This window comes from Leptonychotes weddellii, chromosome 14, assembly GCF_054177405.1.
Source record: "Leptonychotes weddellii isolate Sample4059 chromosome 14, ASM5417740v2, whole genome shotgun sequence".
NCBI classification, from domain to species: Eukaryota; Metazoa; Chordata; class Mammalia; order Carnivora; family Phocidae; genus Leptonychotes; species Leptonychotes weddellii.
The window spans coordinates 9198526-9207339 of record NC_138382.1 but is presented as its reverse complement, the minus strand read 5'-3'; the positions used below and the strand labels follow the sequence as shown (position 1 = coordinate 9207339).

Genomic DNA, 8814 nt, shown 5'->3' with positions numbered 1-8814 from the left:
GGATCATGACCTGAGCCGAAGGCAGTCGCTTAACCAACTGAGCCACCCAGGCGCCCTTCCTCGAGCCATTTCTTAATTCTTAAGTATGAATTCCTTAATTCATAGTCATTGAATGAATCTGTTGTTGTTTTGCTAACCTACAGTGGTTTTCTAATTACAAATATATATATAAACATACATACATGTTCCTTTTTTGGACATTTAGAAAGCACACATAAGCAAGAAGAAAATAAGTCATCTCTGTATCTAAAAATGAGCACTGTTCACATTATGTGTGTACCCTTTGTGTCTTGGTATCTCTGTTTCTCTCTTTCATTTCCATATTTCCATATTTTTACAAAAGGGATTATTGTGTCATCTACATCTTTCACTTAATATATCCAGCCCTTCCCTTGGTCTATGTTTCTGTGTCACTAAATACTCTCCCACAATGTGATTTTAGCATATGTATAGTCTTCCAATATTTAAATGTAGCATCATTTACTGACCAATATAAAAGTGCTTTTTGGGGCACCTGAGGGGCACAGTCGGTTGAGCGTCAGACTCTTGGTTTCAGCTCAGGTCGTGATCTCAGGGTCCTGAGATCGAGCCCCATGTCTGGCTCTGAACTCAGTGCAGTCTCCTTGAGAGTCTCTCTCTCTCCCTTCCCTTCTGCCCCTCCCTCCCCCATTTGCATGCATGCTCTCTTTCTCTTTAAAATAAATAAAATGTTTTAAAAAGTGTTCTTTTACCTGAAGTTTTTATTTGTGAAACTAAAAAATGTTTGAGTACTAAACACAGGCTATGAAATAAATTAAACTGAATATAGCTTGACAACAATGAAATAGCAAATTAATTATAACATGCCTACATAAATACAATGTCTTCTTTCTTCTTTAACCACCAAGCCTGCTCACTGAGAAACTGCTGAAGTCCATGGTAAGGAGTGACAGGACCGGGTCTGTACCCTCATCTTGACCTGGATCATTTCATTTTCATATCTGCGCCTCTGACTTGTACTATCTGCTAGGATACGCTATGCCAACCTGCTAACTTACCCATGTTGTTGAGCTCGCTGCAGAGAGCTGCTCTTGCAAGACAGATTCTCGCCTAGAACAGTATGATTTCTTCTACTTCTATTTCTTACTATCAGCCCATCCAACTCTAGCCCAATTCTATTTACTATCCTAGCAACATTGGTCATTTAGGAACACTTAGCCACCTCCTTCGGTTCTATGTAGTCTTCAAACATTTCTGACATCTGGTCTACTCTCCTGTTGAAGCCATCCAGGGAAGAAGATATATATTTGGGGGAGGGGGTATCCTGTGCACATGCACACATACATATGCTACTTGATAAACCCTCTAAATGTTTAAAAACACTTTCCATCTGGCACCTTTATAGGTAGACAGGAAATATATATATATATATATATATATATATATATAAAACAAAGCTATATATATAACAAAAAACTCAGTATCTTTGGCATCTTTATAGATAGAATATATATGTGTGTGTATATACTTATATATATACACATACTGCAATATATATGTGTGTGTGTATTGCCTACATATTCCCCCCCAAAAAAACTCAGTCTCTACAGCCATGTGTTTTTTCCTGAGTAGTTGTCACAATCAATTAAAATGCATTTATGTGGCTTTTAAAATAAATTCCATCAGACCCGTTTCCGTCTGGTTGGGAAACAATTACTGCCCATTTGCTAAGTGCCCCCACTCCTCATACTATGTTCCACTGAACTAAAGACCTCTGGCAATAATAGATTTACAACTCAGCAAGATTAAACAATTTACCGTTATTTATGACAGCAGGGCTGGGTTTTCTGTATTATATTCCACATTAGCATCTGTCACTTTACATTTGGGAGATCCTGTCCAAAAAAAGATTATGCCTCCGAACCAAACATTCAGCAAGGCTGCGGGAACAGACACCCTGACAAACATCCTGACAAAATACTTTAATGCATCTCTAGCGTCGGCAGCTGTGCATTTTCAGACAACTCAGCAGATTAGCGTGGAGTCTCTTAGCCTCTGCTTGCTCTGTTCCTCTCAGTAATCTCTCACATGGCCCAGTCCATTAGGCTTGAAAATCCTCATGAAATGAGCAGATTAAGATCTGGCTTCAGTAGGGGGGGTGGGGTCCGCTTGAATGCAACCGGAGCCTCAGAAAGGTTTAAGGTGGAAAAGCATGGCATTGACTCAGCTCATTCATACCAGGAAATAATGCACAGACCCCGCAAAAAAAGTCCTTGGAGTTAAAGTCTATGCCAGAGGAGCTGTTGTCACCTCAAGTACTGTGGCAGGGTGTGTGTGCATGAGCGAGTGTGTGTGTGCGCGCACGCACGCGCATGTGCACAGACATGCACACACACTAGGAGCAAGGATGGGATGGCGACTTCAGCAGTCACCACCCAAGCCTTAGCCCACAGCATGGAAGAAAGACAAACGTCAAGAGGAAGCCTTACCAAAGCAACTGTGATCACATCAACAGGCACCTTCTGGTCAGTAAAGCTACCCAGACTACAAAGCACATACGCCCAGGTCCTCTTATTCTTTTTTTTTTTTTTAAGATTTTATTTATTTGCGAGAGAGAGAAAGAGATAGTGAGAGAGAGAGCACAAGTGGGGAGGAGAGGGAGAAGCAGGCTCCCCACAGAGCAGGGAGCCCGATGTGGGACTCGATCCCAGGACCCTGGGATCATGACCTGAGCCGAAGGCAGACGCTTAACCGGCTGAGCCACCCAGGCGCCCCCCAGGTCCTCTTATTCTAATCAGGGGAAAAGAGCTTGGTAATAATTGTCTTATGAGAATAAAGAAAACAATTGATTATAATCCTCCCAACAAACATGGAAGATGTGGGGGCAAGTGGTTTTACTTTCCCTGTTTATATAAATGAGGAGACCAACCCCGGAAAGCCACGTGACTTTTCTGCGATCATACAAGTTGCAAACGGTAGTACTGGGATTCAAATCCAGCCCTCCTCCTTTTTTCTTTATTATTTTTTCCTGGTGTGTTTAATCATCAGAGCAATGCATACACATGTACGAGTATTTAATAAAGAGAGGTATATGAAGTAGAAAGAGAAAGGATTCTCCTTCCCCACCATACACAACCACATACCCATACCCCCTACCATACACACACCACAGATGTATTCACTGTTAACTGTTAACTAGAGTATGTTCTTCCAACCCTATTTTCTATGCCTACATTATAGATTTGTTTAATGTGGCCAGAGACCCAGATGACATTTTTAACTAAGCTGCTTTATTAAGTCTTGTGATAAAGCATAATGGTGTTTATTGAAAAGACAGACACACATCAGCAACATTATGTGTGAAACTTGCCTGAAGAATTTCCTATAAAACATCTCTTCTCTTTGAGCCCTCTGTGAACTCTGGAAGTTTGATAGTTTCTATACAGACGAGGGATAGAAGTTGGAACTATATTCTTCTTAATCTACTAATTGCTTTGTTTCACTGAACAAACTATCATTCGTACCTTTTTCATGTACCGTATAGATCCACTTCCTTTGTTTACGGGTTTTAATGCCTCAGTGGTATGCTTGTGTCATACATTAGGTACCTGCTCTCTACTATTGAACATATAAACTGTTTCCAAGATTTTCTTTTGCAAAATGCTGTGGCGAGTATTCTTGTATGTAGACATTTCCACATTTGTATTAGGAAATTTACAGGATAGATTCTCAGGTTAAGGGATTGGTGGATTATTAGACAAGTACTCGATTAATTTTGATACATACAGCTAAAATGCCTGGACAAAAAGTTGTGTCGATTTAACTTCCATTCACATGACAATTTTCAAACATTCACACCAACTCTGAGTACTTTCAATTTTTTTCAAATTGATGGATTGTTTTTGTTTATATTTTCTCAGTTATTAATGAGGACGATCTCCTTTTCATATGTTCGTCGTTGTAGTTGACAATATTTCTTTTGAATTTTTTGAATTCTTTACTGATTTGGAAAAGCTTTTCATATGGTGTAGATATTAACCATTTGTTATAAACTCTGGCCCTCTGATTTCAACTTCTTTTCTCTTCCCATTAGAAAGCCTTAAATATAAAACTAGATACCCCTACCTACAAAAGAGGACTCTTACTGGAGGAAAACAAAAGAAAGGCAATAATTAAATATTACATTACAAAACACCTATAACCAGAAACTTGGAAAGGGAAAGAACAATTTCTGTGATTTGATGCCAAGAAGAAGGATTTCTTTGAATTTCCTGAAAATTTTCTCTTCGTACAAATACAAGCAGTACTCCAAAATTTGACCATCACTAAAAATGTAGGAGATGAAAAATATTTAAAGATTCAGAAAATGTGGATTTTAACAAGTCTTGTGTATATTCTAGATATCCTCTTATTCACAACTAGTGAGAGTCAAGTCAGATGAAAGGACCTAAAGTTTTCCTTTGGCTCCAAAAGTATAAACATTAGAGGCATATTGGCCAAATCTTGAGTGTTTGCAATTAACTGTCAAAGCCGTAGGCTAACAAAGGACATTGAGTTTTCTACCTTCAATTTAAAGATCCCTGGGAAATTCAGACCTTTTTCCCCCCTGCCTATTATTTCAAATAATCCTGTTCAAATCCTATCCCAGTATTTGTTTACATTACTCTTGTCTAACAGAAGAGTGGCCAGGGCCGAAAACATGAAGGGTAAGGTTAGGGAAGTCAATACCTCTGCTTAGTTTCCTCAAAATTAGGTTCCAACTTCTATCCCTCAAGTCTGTACAGAAACTATCAAACCTCCAGAGTTCCCGAAGGGCTCAGAGAGAACAGATGTTTTATAGAAAATTCTTCAGGCAAGTTTCACACATAATGTTGCTGATGTGTGTCTGTCTTTTCAATAAACATCATTATGCTTTATCACAAGATTTAATAACACAGCTTAGTTAAAAATGTCATCTGGGTCTCTGGGCACATTAAACAAAGCTTAAAATAACCCACCCCAGCAACTGGGAGGGCCCAGCTGTTCTTAAAACCTCTCCCATTCCTTTTCCTTCCCCATAAAAAAAGTGAATGACGACTTGAGGCTAAAAGATTCAAGAATGAGCTAACTGAACAGGGAGATAGATGGAACCAAGGGCACCCTAAAATTGGCTATTGCTCATATAATAGATTTCCCATTTCCACAATCCAGGGATGGGGATTTGGGAAGGGAAGCGAGAGAAAGTTATGACAAGCTCTTTAGGGCTTTCTTGTATATTACAAGCCTGCCCTTCCTAATGTCTGGGCCATAGTAACTCATTCCATTCACCTATTCCGTAGTGAACACCAGTAGAAAATACAGAACAATCACCACCCAGTTCTTTTTCCCCTCTGGAGACAAGACCTGAAGCCAGCCAATCCCAGAATTCCAGATCCCTCCCAGTAAAGAAGCCTTATATGTTGAAACACAGGCTTCCCCCTCTTGCTGCCTACTTCTTCCCTCCCTACATCCCACGCACTGCCATATTCCACTCTGCCTCCCTTCCAAACCTATGCTCCTTTTCTTTGGGACCACATCAAAATTTGTTCCCCAGATGGCTCCAGTCAATGTCAGGGCAAGTGCACTCCCATTCTTTGGAACAACCACCTCTGCATGGCCCACTGGAATCAAACACGACTGGTAAAAGCACCCATCTGGAAGGCACTCCGAAGTCCCATGCTGACCCAGCCTTCTTCATACCATTGCACTTCAACCTCCACCTCTAAAAGATTTCACAAGGCATTGAGAAATTCTTGTAAGCTGAACTGATTCTGTAAGCTGAACTGTACACTAATATGATTATTACCATTGCTGATCATCATATGGCCAGCATAGTGTGCGGCTAATCAACAAATGGATTTTCTCTTGGCTGAAACTTGCAACGGAGCTATAAGTTGTTTTATTCAATACATGCAGTCAAATCATTATTTTGTGAGATATATTCAGTTGACCATAATAATATTCCCTTACGTTTCTTAAAGCTATGGATGTTACGTAACACTTTCATTTGATTCCCAGGATAACGCAGCCATGCTCTCATACCCAATTTATAAATGAGGAAACAAGTGGTTTCTAGGTATTTCCAGAGGCTGAAGCATTTGCCGGGCAACTTGTATGGCAGAGCTAGGAAAAGGAAGCGAGCCTTCCAGCTGCTGATACAGTGCTTTGTCTACCATACCTCATTGTCTCCCGGGCTCAAGTCAAAAGAGAGTGTGGTTATCACATGAAGAAATCTGGTTTGGGTTTGCCAAATATGCATTTGTAGTGTTTGGTGACCGACCTTTATTTAACTTACAGTTGCTTCTGGATGTAACAGTCTGCATCCATAAAAAAAAATTCCACATTTTAAATGCTAAATTATAGAGCTGTGCTATATATGATAGCTCTTAATCACTTACAGTGATTTAAACTTAAATTTTAATTAATTAAAATTAAATAAAATACAAGATTCAGTTCTTTAGTCACACTTGGTACATTTCGAGTGTTTGATAATCACATGTGGCTAGTGGCTAGGATAGATTATAGAACCGTTCCATCATCTCAAAAAGTTCTAAAAGTTCTGTCGGACAGTGATGATTTATAGTGTCATCTCCAGAGACAGAAGACTTTAGAAAAAGTCAGAAACATCTCAGGCAGACATAGTGCTGCCATCTGTCCAATATTAAAGATATTTTAGGACTTAAAAAAAAAAGATTAGAACAAAGAGGAGAAAGAGAGAGATGCCCTTAGTCACAGACAGATTCACCCAGAAAAAGGCAAAGGTGTTTATTCATAATGTAGCCATTATTTACACTTAGCTCTTGAAATCTTTAAGAGAGTAAAATAAATTGATACCTAGAGGATCTAAACCCCTGAAGAGTATCTGAAGCAGATGGAAAAAGAAATAGGATATGGTGATTAACATAACATAATAATAATAAAAAAAAATAGGATAAAAAAATCACTTACTTACAAACTAAGTTTAAATAAGTAACAAACTAAGTTTTGCAATTCATTTAAATAATGCTATTTACTCTCATACTTAGTAGTTATTTTTCTTCTGCCCTGTATGTTATGACACAGTCAGAATAAAAATACTTCTGGGGACTTTTTAAATAAGTTCACACAGCCATATAAAAATTACAAAAACAGGTAAAAATGTCTTCTCACTTACTTACAAATCCATTGAAATGGATTATATAAAAATTCAGGAGTCCACAGTGATACTCAAAAGAGCAAAAGCAAAGCCAAACAAATTCATGTGTCAACAGTGGAAGTGGCTATTTCACCAAATCCTGACTCTGAAAATTGGTAATTTAAAAAGGGAGAGAAATAAACATATATTCTGCTTTTCTAGAAGGAACTATATTACGGGAGAGCCCAATCGTGAGGAAAATGCCCAGTTTTTAGAAAAATGCTAGCTGAAGCATGTAGATGGAATTAGAGGATTCAAAAATCATTTTGAAACCGCTAATGAAATAATCTACTCAAGCCAGGATGCTAAACCACTGAGTAAAGTTTGACTGGAACTAGATAGTCACATGGTACAAACCTCGCCCCACAGGCTACTGGCCTGTTCCAAGGGGGAAAAGCCTGGAAAACAGAGGCAATCACCACAACAGCCCTATAATCATTTCAGTATCATGAACAACCGGTCACCCAGAGATTGTTTCCTGACACGATACAATATGAATATACACCATCGCCTACAAAATAGTCTTCCAAAAAAAAAAAAAAAATTGTTGAGCATGAATCTAATTAAGACTTTAGAACTAATTTCTACTTACACACACACACACACAGGGAATATAATAAAAAGTTCAACGACACCATTAAAAAAAAAATCAGAAAATTTCAGAAATGGGGAGCAGAGGGGGGCATTCTACAGGACAACCAATCGACCTAGCCTCTTCAGTAAGTTAATTTCATTAACAAAGAATAAAAATAAAGAGGGAGATATTTTCTAGGTTAAAGCCCTCAAGAAGATGAACAAAATGAGGAAAAGACTGGTTAAAACTTGCTGCCTGAAACTTTGATAAATGTTGACCATTCCCTTCACCCATACCCACCCATTCTAGAAGTAATACTTTCAGATTATTGAAGAGATGGTGATTCTGGGAGGATTAGGACTTGTCATTCTGTCCTTGTAACAACCTTGAGGTTAAGCATAGCTCTATTTTAACCATTTATTAACATGCTAACTATCTCCTAAAATAAACTCCACCCTTAAAGTTAATAAAATGTATTTATCAGAGAAGACCCATTGAAGTAACAAGTTGAAGAGTCCTCATGGGAACGTGTGCCAAGAAATAAGAAAGCATAATAATACCTTGCCCATGCAAATCGACAACTGTAGCTTCAAAAATATCCTCACCCACAATAAGTAAGTGGATGTTTCTCTCACTCGCTGGAAAAATTGGCCCAGGAAGGAGTATGAGGGCTGCCCCAGCTCTCCCAAGGCTCCTTATTCTCCATCACTCCAGGGGAACAGCTTTGTCAGACAAGAGTAAAAGACCATTTGTCAACCTCTCTCCAACTCCCTGATTCAAGCCAACTTTTATCAATCCCAAGTAAGGAGCCAGAGAGAAATACAAGTCCTGTATCACCAGCCGCATCATCTGCTGGGGTTGGAAATCCCAGCTCCACCACCCATGTCACCCCTCAGCGCTTTTCTCCCAATTGCTCTTGGGTTATTTTATTTAGGGGAAAAAATCCACTTTCCCCACCCCTAAAACACTGAGAGAGGGGAATCAGAGTAGACAAACATGGAGCATGGACAACACCAAAGATTGAAAAACAAAAAGAAAGGAAGGAAGGGAGAAAATTAAAAGGAGGAGC

The 8814-nt window shown here is 38.9% G+C and overlaps 1 pseudogene; it reads right to left on the bottom strand.

Moving 5' to 3' along the window:
• Positions 1–6506: 6506 nt before the first annotated feature.
• Positions 6507–8814, bottom strand: part of LOC145717179 (phosphoglucomutase-like protein 5 pseudogene) — a 3141-nt pseudogene continuing 833 nt past the window's right edge.